At 35.3% G+C, this 17,651-nt stretch overlaps 1 long non-coding RNA gene across 1 annotated transcript; it reads right to left on the bottom strand.

The window, feature by feature from the left end:
- Positions 1-11,674: 11,674 nt before the first annotated feature.
- On the bottom strand, positions 11,675-12,592 carry LOC138921183 (uncharacterized). Its single transcript, XR_011433536.1, has 2 exons — positions 12,454-12,592; positions 11,675-11,776 (listed from the first exon to the last, which is right to left on the bottom strand). It is a non-coding gene; the product is annotated as an uncharacterized lncRNA (long non-coding RNA).
- Positions 12,593-17,651: the final 5,059 nt, after the last annotated feature.

Here is a 17,651-nt window from a genome sequence, read left to right as displayed (position 1 = left end):
ACATTTTATTTATAACTTATACCAGGATGCTGTGTAGACTGGTGGTGGCTCTGATACCCACTCTTCAGAAAAAAGCCCAGACGACACAAATATGTAGCACCTGTGTGCAGACTTGTCTGTTTGTTTCCACAGCCTGCTTCCCTTTTTTTCGCTTCTTACTACCCAATCCAAGAATCAACACATTTATTGGCATTCTACCATATGCATTTTCCTAAGAAACTTATATATATTTTCTTTGTAAATTTTCTAAAACAACTCTTCAACGTATGTACGGTTACTTTCATTTTAAAGACGAGGAAATTGAGATTCAGAGAGTTTAGTTAACTTGCCAAACACCTAATGAATAGCAGAAACAGCTTCTAAGTCCATGACTCTGAAGCCTAAGCTCGTTTTCTTCCCAATATGCATTTTAATATTTATGTGATCAGTTTTCTTACCATAAAATGCTTTTCAGTAGTAAAATACTTACAATATATAAACCATGCAACTGAAGCTTCACAATAACAGTGTAGACCAGAAAGGGCAGATAGATAATAATACCTTAATCCCACAGACGAGAACGCTGAAGCCCAGAAGGACTAAATGACTTGCCTTTGGTCACAGCCTCTAATTTGTAAAGGGAGAGTAAGAGCACATCCTCAGATTCCTTTTTTCTTGCTCTGTCCCTCTTGACGACACATACTCTGTTGAATATTTTAATTTTATATCAGAATCAAAACAGCTTTGATATTTCCACTTCTAGCCACGATGTGGTACCTGGAACCAGATTTAACCTCCTGCTTGAAACAATCAAAAAATTGGAGCATGATTTTTAAGACACCAGGCTACAAAGAACTGTGAACTCCAAGAAATGGGAAACATATAATATGAGGCTTCAATTTCCCTAGCTTACTGTTCTGAGAGAAATTCCACACTGCCGCCCAAGAAGAGGGAACCCAGGCAGAATCTGGCAGTCTCCCTGAATTGAGGAGATGGAATAGGGCATCTGGAGGGCCAAGAGTTCAGAGGGTTCCCTCGAGTCTCCAACTGAGTATTGATTAACGCGTGCATATGAGGAAGCTACGCCAGGCTGGGAAAGAACCAATAGAAAAAGATTAGAAGAGGCAATCCCTAAAGCTTACACGCCATCCAAAATAGTTCCTTTTACCACCAGCCAGAAAGGAAAACTTTACAATGCATAGGGCCTTGCATAGATTCTGAGAAAGGCTTTGCTTCAGTAGGAGTGTGAGGGATGGAAGAGTAATTAACCCTAGTCTAAATTCAGCCTGGTTGCATCTAAGATAGCTTAATATCAGGAAGTGAAAGGATAAAACTGTTTACAATTAATTTACTCCCTATCTAGAATAAGGCACATTAGTAGTTAGAAAAATGCTGATATATCCAGCACACAACAAGGTAAAAAATTCTATAATCCATATTGAGTTAATTTTCATATGTGGTTAGATATGGGTGGAAGCCCAATTTTTGCATATGGATATCAAAATGGTCCAGCAGCATTTGTTGAAAAGACTATCCTTTCTCCACTGAATTATTTTTTATCTCTTTTAGAAAATAAGTTGTACATGTGTGTGTGAGTCTATTTTGAAACTCTCTATTCTGTTTCATTTCAATATTTGTCTATTTTTAAGCCAATGCCACACTATTTTGATTATTGTAACTTTAAAATAAACCTGGAAATTGACGAGTGTTTATCTTCTAAATTATTCCTCTTTTTCAAAGTTATTTTGGCATTCTAGGTCCTTTGCATGGCCACATGAGTTTAAGAAGCAGTTTGTCATTTTCTACACGCTCACACACACACACAAGTCTACTGGGTTTTGATAAGGATTGTGTTTAGCCTATATATCAATTTTAGCAGAATTGACATTTTAAAGATATTGTCTTCCCACCATGAGCATGGTGAATCTGTCAGTTTATCTACTTGTTCTTTAATTTCTCTTAGGCATATTTCTCAGTTTTCATTTACATGTCTTACAGCTCTTTGATCTGACTTATCCCTAACTATTGCATATTTTTAATGCTATTATATGTCATATTTGTTGTTTCAATTTCCAATTGTTGACTACTAGTATACCAAATAAACTATTTTTTAAAATATTGATCTTATATCATGAAAACTTGCTAAACTCAGTAGTTTTAGAAGCTTTTTGTTGATTCCATCAGATTTCTACAAGGCAGATCATTTTATCTGTGAGTAAGTATAATTTCACTTCTTCCTGTCCACTTTGGATACTTTTTGTTCCTCTTTCTTACATGTTTGTACTGGGCAAAACACCCAGTAATATGTTGGATAGAAGTCCTGAAAACGACATCCTTGTCTTGTTGCTGATCTTGGGGTTAATCATTCAATCTTTCACCATTAAATATTACATTAGCTGTAGGTTTTTCATGGATATCCTTTTCTGCTTTAAGTAGAAAGAGTGACTTCTCTTACCTTAAAGTGGAATCCTCACTCACACAGATATTATTTAAAAGACAAATTACATTTTGGATAAAATTAAAAGTGCTTCCCATCACACCAATGTGCAGCAAACCCATTTTTCTCTCCAACTCTATTATGTAAGATCCTTATATTAGCCAGCTAGTGCTGCACAACAAGACCATGAGACTGGGTAGTTTAGACAACAGAAATTTATTTCTCACAGTTCTGGAGGCTAGAAGTCCAAGACCAAGGTGTTGGCAAGATTAGTTTCTCTTGGGGCCTCTTCTTTGGCTTGAAGATGGCCATCTTCTTGTTGTGTTTTCACAGGACCTTTACTCTGTAAGAACACATCCCTGCTGTCTCTTCCTTTTCTTATAAGGACATCAGTAATATTGGATTCGAGCCCCACTCTTATGATCTCATTCAACCTTAATTACCTCTTTAAAAGCCCTGCTTGCAAATACAATCACTTTGGGGTTCAGGGCGTCAATGCAATTTAGTCCAAAATAATTACATTGTTAAGTTCTAGTTGTGTGTCTTAGTGGAGTTGCTTTTCACTGAAACCTACCTGACTGACTCTCATATATAACAACAATTTTAAACATATTTATATAAAATAACTTTACAGCACTATAAGTATGTATATTGCTGTATCATCCATCTTTATTGTAGCAAATATCTTGAAGGAAATAACTCCAAGTTTTGTACCATAAAGTAATAAGGTATCCATGGCATAGGCATTACAATTAAACAGACCAGAATTTTATTTCTAGTTTCACCTTCAAAAGGCACAAGGTCTGACATCAGAAAGAATGGGGAAGGAATTTTGGCTCTACTACTTAGCAGCTCTAGGTATTTTTCAGGTTGCTTTAACTCATTAACCCTTATAATCTGCAAATGTAAACCATCCAGAAAGCTTGGGAAAATTTAGTGAATGTAAATGTAGCCACTTTATGAAGTGTGCCTAGAACACAGCTCATGTCAGACACGTATTTGTTGTCTTTAGTCTAATTTCTTCTCGTCTTCCTTTCCAGCATTATGAGGAAAGTCCTGTCTGTGCATCCTGGATTGTCTGTTGTCAGGTCTGCATCAGCACTATCCATTCCGACTAAGGCTAGGAATTGCTTTTCTCAGAATTCTCTTCGCTGTACGGTTTCAAGTTAGAGTTTGCCGGGGAGAACTCATTTGAGACTGAGGAGTAGATACGGGTCAGACGTGGTGGCTTTCTTCGGTGGGGTGGTTTGAAGAGGCAAGGCAGCTTTACAGCTCCTTCCTTGAGCTTTCACTTTGTGGTCCCACTTCTGAGACTTGAGTGCCCATCTGTGCTAGTGCTTGAGGCTGAAGAGGTTAGTGACTGTCCTATTTCCTAGCTATAGTCTTCCTGACCTTCACCCTCCAGCTTCAGTTTTTTTCCACCATTGCTATGCCTTAGTTATTACATTAGCCCCCTTTTACCTGTAATAGATGGAGAAAATATGCTTTCCTGAAGGAACTCAAATTGATAAACTAGTAGAGGGTTATAGGGGATATTAAATAAGTTAATATCCATCTTAAAAGACACTTAGCACAGTGCCTGACACATAGTGCATGTTTCATAAATGTTAATTTCTTTCCTCTGTCTATACTATATTTCACGGGTATAGAAGTATATATTAAGTATATATTACATAAGTATATATTAAGTTCTATAATTATTATTTAATGTAGTTTCTGTTATTATTCCCATTTTATAGACTGGAAACCTACATTTCAGTAAATAACTTACCCAATAGTGCACAGAGAAAAACATTTTAGAGCTAGGACTTAAACCCACGTATGGTTGATTCTAAGCCCCATGTACTATTCATAAATCCATTTGTCTACACGGATAAAACTTAATGAAAGACTCATGCTTCACGGAATATTTCCACTTCAGATATCACTTACACATTGGCTTCTGATTACTCTTAAGGAATAAAAAAGCAAAAAATACAATCATGAGCTAGATAAGCCCCACATAAAAAGGAAATTTTAATGCGTGGAAGAAAAGGCAATTTTGATTCTTATATTTACAGCAATTAGTTTCTAAATGCCTAATGTGACAAACTTTGTCAGACTATAGATAATTTGAGTATTTGTTCTGGCTTTGAAATTTTGCATATGCATATGAGATTTTCCCACCTTTAGAGATATTTTAGTTAAGGTAATAAGAGCTGCTTTAATCGTTTCATTCCAAAATATCAGGCTAAATACAATTGAAGTTTATTTTTCCATCACATAAGTCTAAACAGGTGGATCTGACAGACAGATAGTCCTGAAGATTGGCCCTGAACTAGCATCTGTTGCCAATCTTCCTCTTTTTGCTTGAGGAAGATTGTTCCTGAGCTAAGATCTGTGGCAATCTTCCTCTACTTTGTATGTGAGACACCACCACAGCATGGCCTGACGGAGGATCTGAACCTGTGAACCCCAGGCCACCGAAGTGGAGCACACAAACTTAACCACTATGCCACCAGCTGGCCCCAAAAGGTAGTATGGTTTTACTGGAATCAAAAATGTTCCAAATCTAGAAACTTAGGAGGCAAAGATAGCTTGAAAAAAAATAATTGTGCATAGGAACTTAGATTAGTTCCTGCATTATAAGTAAGAATGAAGGTAAAGAAAGAGTAAAATTTATTGAAAGTTCATAGGAATGTTACTAGAAACAGTGCTTCTTGTTACATTGATTAAAATAATAATTAGAATGATGATATTAAAAAATAATGACAGGAAGCATGCCATTTTCTAGTACCTTTATGAATTTTTTTCCACTTAATTCTCTCAGTGAGTCATGAGATAGCTTCTAATGACCTCAATGTTCAGTTGAAGAAAGTGAGACTTACATAAGTTATTTGTTCAATGTAATACAGCAAAATAGTGGACACAGATTTGAACTCAAATATTCGGACTCCAGCGTCATGCTCTACACCATAGATAATTCCTTTTATAGTTTAGCATTCTAAAATAATTCAAATATTTTTGCCTCATCTATCAAATATAGCAGTTAATGAAATCAGAATAGTTATTTTCTATTGGCATCATATATTGAAAACAAGAAGCCTTATGTGTTGTTAGTACAATAGCTTAAAAAAGCACAACACAGAACTAGGTGCTTTCTCTGCTTCATCTTATTCCCATGTGTATGTAATTTCAAAACATAAACTTTAAAAAGTATGAGGTAGCTACATGAAAGCATATTAGTTTCTTTAGCAGGAAACCAGAGCTTCCAATGGATCTTTTAACAAAGTACTGAGGCTGAGAATGTGAAATAGAGGAAGTGATGCATGTCTGATGGAAAATTATTCTCTGTTGTTATCTGGTGACTCAAAAGTTGTCGGCTGGGGCTGACCCAGTGCAACAGTGGTTAGGTTTGCATGTTCTGCTTTGGTGGCCCAGGGTTCGTGCGTTTTGAACCCGGGCACGACCTACACCCTGCTTGTCAAGCCATGCTTTGGGGCGTCACACATACAAAAAATCGAGGAAGATTGGCAACAGATGTTAGCTCAGGGCCAATCTCCTCAACTCCAAAAGAAGGGTGTTGGCTAAGGAATCCTACTACCTGTTCCTTTGCCACAGCTCTCAATCAAACTGCTACTGTTCCTTTGGCTCAGCTCCTCCAAGCCAGGCTTCTGCTTTACGAATATTTTCAGACGTTGTTTTCACTTTTCAGTAAACTTCAGAAGAGCGTATTTGCACGATGTGCTCCAACACCTTTACTGGAGTATGACGTTAGGCCTCTTTCTCAGAGTCTGAAAGATGTGAAACCACTTTGCAAAAAGAATTGCATTTGCTTAGAATTGACTCCCATGCCTGAACATACAGAATTGGATAATGTCAATCTCAATTTGACAAAATTCTATTACTAAATCAACTTAGTTCATTATGCTCCTTTTACTTTTTCCTTCAAATCAACATTGTTTTTCTGCTTAAGATATTGAGTAAATAAAAACTTACAAACTCAAGTCAACCCACAGATTATTTAAGCCCATTCTTTGAAAATAATTATACATTTTGGGATATCAAGGTGCCTAAATTGGTATCAGTCTCTGGCTTTACATATGAATTTTCTGAGTGCAGAAGGTGCCTATAAATGAAAGTGTACTATTTAAATCACTGAGGTAGAGGTTATTTGTCTTTAGAGTAAACAAGAACATACTGGTAGGGTGACTTTCTTTTTCTTCTTTCACCATAAGACTCTTGTGAAGATAAACTTCAGGAGTAAATTTACTTGAGAGAATCTCTTATCTTTTTTCTTCAAGATGGATGCCCATTTAAAATTATCAATTTGGAAATTTTGAAGCAGTGGTATTGACACTCTCCCTAGGGACTGCAAGAGCTAGGTGACATTGCAAAGAGTAGAGAATGACATAAAGACTAAGCTTTTCCCAGCTAAGGCATTTGATTGTTAACACAAATATAAATTAAGCTAATTACATAAAATAAAATGATATCTTTCTAATTGCCTCAAACAAGAAAGAAATCATATTGATTAATTACAATATAGGAGGCATACCAGATACTTTGAAATGGGAGTCTAAAATATGTTCTAATGGTGTGCATATCAGCACTGCAAAATTCCATTTTCTGTGAAATGTAACACAAATTACAAGTTATAATCTTATAACCATGCGATAGTGCCATTGACTAAATTTTTCAAATAAATTTATTTAAAAATTTAATATTTAAAAAAATCTTCCTTTACAGCTCCTATACAGAAGTAATTATAATGGTACACAGTATATGTATTGATTTGGAATGGTGATATAAAACAATTGGAATTATTTAAATTCTATATTTAAATTACTGCAAAAGATGACTCAAATCTCTATATTGAAATTTGAAAATAGCTTGAGTACTGGATATTACAGAATTAGTAATAATTGTCTTAGCTGGGATAATAACTTATGGTTACGTTAGAGAATGTCCTTAATCTTAGTAGACACATGGCTAAGTATTTAAAGGTTAAGTGCTGTGATATCTGAAACTTACTTTGAAAGTGCTTAGTAGAATTTAGATAGATGGTGGGTAGAAAAATAGATTAATGAGGTAAATGTAGTAAATATGCAAAGTATTGAGAATTATTGAATCTAGGTTGTGAGTATAACATTCCTTTAACTTTTTTGTATATTGAAAATATTAGTAACAAAAATTTTGAAAAAAAATAAAGCAAGAAAAAACTACATTACACATTATCATATACGCAAAGTAAATTTTTAGAGTTTGAGGATAAATATTTTCTTAAATACTTTGCAAAAATAGCATAGTAAGATAGCTAAGGACTGCTTCATCTACTCATCAGCAGCAGGATCCTTACTTACCATACTTATTATTTTAATGTTATACACTGTCTTGCATCTCCACTTGTTACAGTTGCAAGTGTCATGTTTACTGTAAATAATTTTAAATCCTCAGTGATATCAATAGATGTGTGTATAAATTAACTTTAATTATACTTTTGCTGTAATTGTTCAAATGAATAATTCATATACACATTTACTTAGCTCTTGAAAGAACTTAAGTACTTACTAGGAGTACACATTCCAAAGGTGGCTACCCACAAGTTCTTTAGGATATTACCATATAAACAGAAATAAGCTTAAGAGATAATAGAATTTTTCTTTGTTGAACTGAGTGGTATTCAAGATATGTAGTTGATTGGAAATATGGACCAAGCTCTGCTAGCTTTGTATGAACCGTGAATAGAGAATATGGATTTAAATAGCCCAGCAGTCTGCAACCCACCAGGTAGTGTCTTGAATCTAAAACATTAGTTTTTCAGTTTTTGAAGTACTTGAAATCACAAAAACAGGTAACCACTTGCATTCACTCTGTTTTCAATGGGCTCTGCATCACACAATTGTGAACACCTTACATGCAGGAATATCATCTTGTCTCTCACTTAGTCAGTAGCAAATTTTTTTAGATCATGGAATTCGATTGCCCAGTGAAATATAAAGAAAGTAATATACCGTGGGTGAGAAGATGTAAGTATTATAACTGCCTTTCTCTTCACTTTGTCCTTTGAAGTATAAATTTTAATGAGATAAAGACTTGAAGTAGAAAGTAGCAGGATGGGTTTTGTTTTTCACGTGAAAGAAAGCTGAGCTGGATTGAGCACACTGGCTTCTTGAGTTGAAGAAGTGGATGTCTTGTTTTAAAGATGCTCTGGCTTTATAACACCTTGAGGAGCCTCGTGACTGCACAAATTTATTTTACATCTCCTGCTGAAGATTTTAATGATGTCAATGTGCCACTTATTGTATACTTTTATATGCTTTATTTTAAATATGGTAGAGGAAAAGGGAAAGTAATTTGTCTTTTGTTGTTTTCACGGTCTGTATAATTTCTGGAGTAAAAAAATATAGGGTACTACTGCTCTAAAAAGAAAAATTGGAAACAGAAATTTAGTAAATGAAATTTTATTAACTCATGAGGACAATATTCTATTCTTAAATTATACACACACACACACACACACAAACTTAGTCCTTTGATTCCTCAGTTAGTTAAAGTACAATTCTATTATAAGTCATTATCACAGAGTCAAATCACACCCTACAACAAGCCTTTGCTCTTTCCATTACCTCCCCTATATCAACTAGTTTTGTCACCTGTACAAACAATTCCCATTCTTCTTCAGGAAACGCTTCCTGATCTGTTAGTTCCACATTTTATAAACCCCCTTTTCAGATTCCATTTTGCACATTTTCAGATTCAAATTCATATTTATTAAATATTTATTGTATACCAAGTTCAATTTTTTTTCTGAAATATTTTTTCAATAAGAATGTGTTACTTGAGTTCAATTTCCAGCTCAATCCATATGACCTCAAAATGTTACTACTCTTCATCTTTAAAATGAAAATAGTAATAACATTTACATGTAGGTTTGTTGTGAAGATTAATTAAGGTAACACGTACCTAGGATATAACTACACGGTGAACATTTAAGAACTTTTAGCTACTATGATGAAGATTAATGTCTACTATTGCTCTAATGGAGTCTGCCTCTAACAAGTATTTGATGTTTAAACAATACACTGCTCTGTATTGTTATATAGATGATACCCCTGAATTTTTATTGTTCCCCTAATAAAATTAGGACTCCCTCAAAGACTGTGATAATGTGATCAGTTTCCTTAATGTCAGCCCACCCTATCCAATGTTGTACTTCATTCAGAATTAGGCGTATAGTAGGAACGTGCTGAATAATTACATCAAATTATTTGGGATAGTTATTAATTTAATGCACAAGTTCTTAATTCCTCCTAGGTGCAAAGAATTATGGTAGACACAAGCCTTCTCTCCAGGAAATTCACAGTTTAATGAAGATAAATCACAGTGGCAAAGAGCAATCCGAATAGAAAAGATCATTGCTTATGAAATGAATACAGCCCAATAAATTCATGACATTCAAAAGGTAAAAGTTTATTTAGTATATAGTCTAGGTTTTGTGGTCATACAGTTTCTGTCGCAACTACTCGACTCTGTCATTGTAGCATGAAAGCAGCCACAGATGATACATAAAAAAATATATGTGGATATGTTTATGTTCAAATAAAACTTTATTTATGGATATGAAGTTTGAATTTAATATAATTTTTCATGACACAAAATATGATTCTTCCTTTGATATTTTTCCCCAGCCATTTAATAGTGTAAAAACTATTCCTAGCTTGCAGGCGATATAAAAATAGGTAGTGGGCCACATAGGACCCACAAGCCACAGTTCGCTGATCTCTGGTATACATAATTGCATCTTATTAGGCAGTAACTGCCTTGTCTCTCTTTACGCTATGCCAAAAATTCTACCGTGTTAAGTGCCAAAAGAAGATTGAGATAAGGGATTCAGGAAATTCAAGGAAGGCCTCAGGAACACTGAAGACTTTGTACTGGCTCCAAGTTTACTGAGAGTGGGGAGCAATTAGCTTCATTCTCTTCCCTGATGGAAGCTGCAGGCATAAATCAGGTCAGCCAACTGACAAAGTGCATGCTCTTTGCCATAACAAAAAATAAATGAAAATTCCCTGGACTGTTGCGTATGTATTCATTTGTTTTGCTCAGTCATTATCATTATCATATTTCCACAGGACTGTTTCTAGTCAATCTTTGTAATACATACTGAATTCCTTAGAGTATTGGCCTATATTTCACAAGTTAAGTGATCTTTTTGTCTCTCCTGCCTCCCAGCATTTTCATATTGGAAATTACTGAGATTTTCAGTAGACTAGTTTACAGTTCTTTGTTGCTCAAGGCATGTCCCAGGCTTTTAGTCATTGTGCCCCCAATTTGAAAATTTTTCTATCCTTAGATGTGACCCCTTCCTGCCTTGCCCTCAAGCCTTGGCCGTACACAAAAGCTGGAATGGGAATGACCCTTTTATCACACCTGGGCTGTAGCCTCCTTTCCACAAAGAGCCTGGCAGTGCCGGTGGAAACTAGTTCCTGGGGTCTGTTTATACAAAATTCTGTAAGATGTAACACTTTTTTTCAGAAATTGGAATATGCCTATAGTCACAGCAAATATCTAAAATCTTGAAATGTGTGACTCTTACTTGTTAACCTGTGATTTGTTCTCTTCAGTGTTCTGTGACTATGGCCACATTCACTTCATAAGCAATATCCTTTTTTCCATCTGGATTCTTCTCTCTCACTGGGTTTAAAGAAAGATTTATTTTCACTCCCACTATTAGTCTGGCTTCCCTGACTTCTCCATTCTTTTGTTGTCTCTTTGAGCCTGTCTCTTAGTGTTATGGATATTCTATATAGGTCACGCGCTGTATAGGTATTATCTCTGGCTGAATCCTTTTGTCTCCTTCAAATGTCAAGTAGCTAACCTGATAATTTTCTAAAATACTCAGTGCTTTTCAGCTGATATATTCCTGTATAAAATGAAAACATGTTTCTTCTGAAAATTATTTTTCCTTTTCTTCTCCAACTAGAATATTTATGCCAGAGGAATTTCAAGTTTACCAACTAGCCCTTCTTTCTACTCCAAAATAAAAAGAACATTCACCAGTATATATCCAAGTACTTCTTTTTACATGAATAGCAATAATACATCTTGGCTTGGTGATCAGAAAAAGCATCAGAAGTGAAATTAGCCCTGAATTTAAATTTCGAATATTTGTTTCTGTAATTCAGTCAAGTCGTTTCCCATTGCTGAGTTTCTGTTTTCTTCTCTGTAAAGTTAGAAATCACAAGAACAATAATAGCAACGTTTAGGACAGTTGTGTTAAATGTTTTATAAAAGCCACTTATTATAACAGTAACTAATCTTGAAAGATTGCTCCTTCTCGTAGAATTACAGGGCTTGTCTCTCCCAAATTAACTTTACCTGCACAAGGAATGGATGTTTAGAAATTTTGTGGGATGAGGGGGAAAAGGGTTTGCATCACATATTACATATCAAACCAGAACAATCTTCTTTACAAATACACTTTTTTTCTGAAAGGTTCTTCTCTTGATAACTGCCAACTCATAACTCTTATCCTGCATAGCCTCTCAGGTCCCCTTTATTATTCCTCAGATTTCAATCCTGGTAATTAGTTTCTCTTTCCACTTATCCCATTGAAAGTCCAGCAGTCAGTTGACCCTGTCTCCCTAGGAACATATTTTAGCAGCCATCTCTTACATTTTCAAACATTTTCCTAGTGGTCTCACTGAACCCTCTTCTTTGATGCCCCAAATGGTCCATGAGCCTTTATCAAATCATTCAGTCTAGGAAACTTCTCTCTTCTACAAGAAAATCAGCTGCTGTGATATTATATCACGTGGTGGAAGTGATGCGAGCTATAAATTGACAAAGTCTTGTAGGAGACAATTGAGTACAATATCTAAGTGTAACAATATTTTAGATGAACAAGGTCACAACTTGGCATGAATTTGGACATCATACATACCTTCCATAAATTCCAATTTGAGAAACTTAAGCTGTACTAATCATGAATGATCTGTACTTTCTTCTACAAATTAGAATTGTATTTAACAATATCCCCATACATCCATACTCACCCACATTCACCCACAACGACAAAACCATCCCGCTGGAAAAAGGATTCTTATTTTTGACATCCTTCTCTTTCTCCTTATATCCATTTTCATTGCCTACCCCTATCCATCCCAGGCATCGAATGACCAAATGGAACTCTTCTTCTAGGCTTGATGTCACAATACCATCTCCAGCATTCACCTGGCCTAGTAGTTCCCTTGACTTTATTCTCTTTCTTTCCAAAATAGCAGCCAGGAGCTTTACAGACAACAGTGCTGATATTTTGGTTGTCTAATTCCTCCTCTCTGTCACGGGCTGTGGACACTTTATCAAGTCATGCTTGCCTCTCCTCTGCTCCTTGCAGAAACTGTTCCAGGGAACCTTGTCAATGTCTGCATACTTTTTCTCTGTGGCATTGTTTCACAAGGCAAGCTGGTTAAAAGTAAATCCATTTACATTTCGTTGGGTTTGTTTGGAATGGTGAGGTCTTAACTGAAAATTTTAGGCATTTTGTGGGAGATTATTTAGGTCACACTTCCAATCTATGAGATCATGACACACAGGCAGCCTATTTTAAGAGGTAATCTGAAATGTTCCATTTAATTGGGCTAGTTGGATGTGGCACCATTTGACTGCAAGTGAGGGCAGAAATTTGGAGGCTGGTAAAGTTTAGAATCACAGACTGCTCAGCTGAAGTGAGGGCTTTGCATACATTTGATCATTGTAAGTAACTTAAAAGCGTTCTCTTATAAGGAGATTGTTCAGAAATGTCCCAACATAATATAGTTATTAACTAGAGTGCTTGTAGATTGCTCTATATGTCTTTTATTATAACTCTATTAGTTGATTTGTTCAACAAAGTTTTTGTTCTTATTTGTGAGATTTTGCTAATTATGATGAAAACACTGTTGCTGCACTCGAAGAGGTCCTTAATCTGCGCACAGAGGGGTAAATTTAACATTTGTTTCTTTTTGCTATTCCAAAAAGAACTGGTGTATAAACTCCTCATTTAAGACATTTGTACTGGAGTGAAACTTCAAAGTCAACCAATGTCTAAAGTACACCAATGAATTGTCAAAGAAATAATACATAATAAAAATAATAGCAAGTGTAACAAGGGATTACTAATGTAAGAAACGTTACTCTAAACTCATTAGATATTTAACTCATTTAATCCTCACAATCTTATGGATTTGGTTCTGTTCCCATTTTACAGAGAAGGAAACTGAGGCAGAAGGATTAATCACTCAAGGTCACACATAAAGAAGCAAGTGGTAAGGTGATAAAATAAGGCTTTCTTTTAAATCTCCCGGCTCCTAAATCAACTTCTAAAGCCACAAGGAATTCTAGAAAAATAGTCAGCAGGGCCCTTTCTTGGACAAGGGAGAATCTTATTCCTGTTGCAACTATTTAGAGTTATGGGAAGCTTTAGAAAGAGCTTCTTATGTGTACATTTTGGGCCCTAATGGATACTCACATTTCTAACTATTTTTTCTATACTTTGATTTCATATGTAGTTTCTAGAGCCATTTTTACATGCAGCTTTTCTTTTAGTATGTCCACAGATCACTAGTTCTGTAGAGTGGTAATAGGTTCCGTGGTCACTTAAGCTTGTTTTCTTTAATAATGGAATTCTTGCACTCTGCAGTATGTTAATATGTACTGTGATTTCCCAAGAAGAAGATTATACTTTAAAGAGTTTCTGGTATTTATCTCCACTCCGCCCCCCAACCCCCAATTTTTTGTGTACATGTGCCCATCGTAAAGGACTGGTGTTCTCTAGAAGTCCCTCTGGGAAAAAATGGACTGAATGATCATAATTAAGATATTTGTGAAGACTAATAAGATGTATGTGGACTGGATGAATATTAGAACTTCTAACTTCAGTAATTCATCAAATGGGAGATGAACCAAACTTTTAAATATATAGAAGGATATAAGAGAAAAAACTTGCAAAATCTTCTGAGAATTCGTGTTTATCACCGGGATTGTTTTGGTAAAATAATTTCCCTGACTCCGTTGCTCCTCCTCTTCTGCTGACACGTGAAGAAACGCACTGGAAACTCTGAGTGACTCTCCATTTCTGTCGTTTCATCTACATTCACTTTCCCCCCACTATCATTCTTTTCAGATAACTGAAATTTTAAAATATACATTTTCATATTTTCAATGATTTGGACGATTATTTGCCTTAAACTAAAATTATATCCAAGCACCGTGAATGCATTTGTTTCACTTTTATTGCTTTTTAATGAAATGAGTGGCAAATAATTTGTGGTCATCTTTAATCTACAAAAGTATTTTTTCTTGCAAATTTTACTTTCTTTTCAACTATGATTTAAGCACATAGATTTTTAAAGAAATGCCTCACAAAATGCCTCAAACGATTTTGATAATTTAATTGTTCTTGAATCATTATTTTAGATTATCTTTTTCCAAAGGAATAAAAAAGCATGTGGGGGTGAAGTGGAAAATGTAAATAAAGCAACTTATCAGATAAAACAGCTACGACGTCATTTATGTGTTTTTAATTAATACTCATTACAATCTAACGCTGATTGTTGTCAATTCCAGTTTATCTAAGTCAAATGCTAGAGCACCTTTATTTTTTATTTCCTTGGCAGAATGCATGGAAAAGAAAAGACAGTGAGTAATCTATTTCTCTATTTTCCCCCTTTGGCAAGCTTAACATTGCCTCTGCTTCCAAAAATATGATTATAAAAAAATTAAAACTATCTTTCAAGGGAAAAATATGGAACTCTTTTAACTAAATGAAGTCTCTTAATGATGATGAAATATATAATTTCCTCTCCTAGTTTGTTTTTAATTCCATTCCTATCAAATATTTCTAATAGTAAAACCTTGGGTGATATGAAAACTGGATTAGTTTACCATATTTCACATCCGTCTTAAATTTCAGTAGATTTTTAATATACAGACCCAGAGAGATAGTGATAAACAATTTGCTTGAAGGAATGAGTGTCCCTTCTGTACCTAGTTGATTGGTCCCATATGCTATTATTCCTGAAATAAATGTTTCATTAGCTAGGCAGAATCATGAGAATATACTGCTCACCAAGATGAGACTCTCTCTTGACCCAAAATTTGCACATATTTTAATTCTGTTGTCTCTGTTCCTCTGAGAGACTCTGCAGGCCTTTGTTTCTGAAGAATATAGAAAATGTAAAGAGAGGAAAAAAAGAAAGTGTTCGCATTAATGATATCTGCTAACTACTTCTAAATGCAGCCAAGTTCCTGCCTCACTGAGTTAAATGGGATGAAGGGAGGGGAATGTTGATGTTGGTGTGTGGTTTCAGTCTGTCTGGGGTGTCAATCATGCCACTGAAGTGAAGGCTGTGTTTCCTCAGAAGTTTTAACTTCTTTAACATTTTGTTGAGGTTGTAGAAATGTGGTCATGAACTTTGTCATGTCAGAGAGAAAAATTCTGAAACTCATGATAGAAAGAGCGTTTCATATCTTTACGTTGTCTCTATGTCTCAAGCCCATGTTCTGAGTTTTCTTTCTTCTCAATGATATTCTTTATGTCTTCACAAAAGAGCCTACTCCTCTCCTACTATAAAAGTAATTTTCATCTCACTTTTTTTCAGCAGGTCTTTAAATGCTACTTCAGTCAAATCATTACTCTTTGGCTGGTGATCTTTTGATACTTCTAAATTTACCCTTTATAGCTCATTTCTAGAACTTTGTGTAAGTCAGCTTTTGCTAGTTAACAAATGACCCCAAATATTTAGTTGTGTAAAACAACAATCAATTATTATTCCTCATAAGTCTATGGATCAGCTAGGTGATTTTGTTGATTTGGACCAGGCTCAGCTGATCTTGACTGGGCTCACTCATGAGTGTGCAGTCACCTGACGGTAGGCTTGGGGCTACCTGGTCTTGGATGATCTTTGCTAGGTTCATTCAGTTCCCCTTCACATGGTAATCACATTACCCCACAGGCTAGCCTGGGGACTTTTTCATGGCAGTGGCAGGAGCTATGAAAGGAAGTTGGATTGTACAAGGGCTAGTTTAATACTCTCCTGGAATCAAGTTTGCTCCTATCCTATTGGCCAAAGTAGTCAAATGGCCAGTCCCAGAATCAATGGTGGAAGGGAATACAACCAAAAGGCAGGGATATAGTTAGGTATAAATCATTACGTTCGTCAACACCTCCTAACACAAACTTTATCTGAATAAAACAGAGATGCAAGCAAAGACTCACATATAAAGATGCCCACTGCAAGGATCATTAAAATGTGGAAATAATGGAAATGAACCTAAGGAATTGGTTAAATAAATGATGATACATCCATATAATCTATATTATGCAGTCATTGAAAACACTGTTTCAGAACAATATAAATAATATGGGAAATATTTCTAATATTTTAAGTGAAAAAGAAACAAAATTGCATATGCAGTAAAGTCTAATATTTAAAAGCAATTATATATATATATACAAATAGAAAAAAATTAAGAATCACCAAAATATTAATAAGGATCACCTATAGGTGGTGAATACAAGAAATATTTATTTTCTTTTTTATTCTTTTATTTCCCCACATTTTTCATAATCAATAGGTAGTATTTTATAATCAGAAAATAATATAAAATACACATACAAATAGTAGCCTGTGGTAGGCAGAATTCTAAGGTGGCGTCCAAAATTCCTTCCTCTGGTGTATGCACCTTGTACAATCTCTTCCTCTGAGTGTTAGGGGGGACTGTGAATATTATAAAGGTCACTTCCATGATTAGATTATGTTGTATGTAAAAACTGGAGGATATTGAGGATGTAATTAAGGCCGCAAATCAGTTAACTTTGAATTAATCAAAAGTGAGATTATTCAGATGAGCCCTTAAAAGGGGTTGGGCCTTTTCTGAAGGAAGAGATTCAAAGCATGGGAAAGATTTTTCTTCTGGTTTTGCCGTATTGTGAGAGGTCCCTGTGGCTAGGGCCTGAGGGTATTCTATAGGAGCTGAGAGAGATCCTCTGTAACCCTAAACAAGAAAACAGAGACTTTAGTCCCACAGCCCTAAGGAACTAAATTCTGGTAACAACGAATGAGCTTGGAAGAGGACCCCAAGCCTCAGAGGAGATTGCAGCCGTGGCTGATGCTTGGATTTCAGTCAACTAACCTGTACCCGTAGATCTGTTTTTATTTAAGATGCTAAATTTGTGGTAATACGTCATGCAGCAATGGAAAACTAATACATA

This window comes from Equus caballus, chromosome 28 (genome assembly GCF_041296265.1).
Source record: "Equus caballus isolate H_3958 breed thoroughbred chromosome 28, TB-T2T, whole genome shotgun sequence".
In the NCBI taxonomy this organism is placed as follows: Eukaryota; Metazoa; Chordata; class Mammalia; order Perissodactyla; family Equidae; genus Equus; species Equus caballus.
The sequence above is the reverse complement of the archived record's forward strand: the minus strand, read 5'-3'. Positions and strand labels throughout refer to the sequence as shown.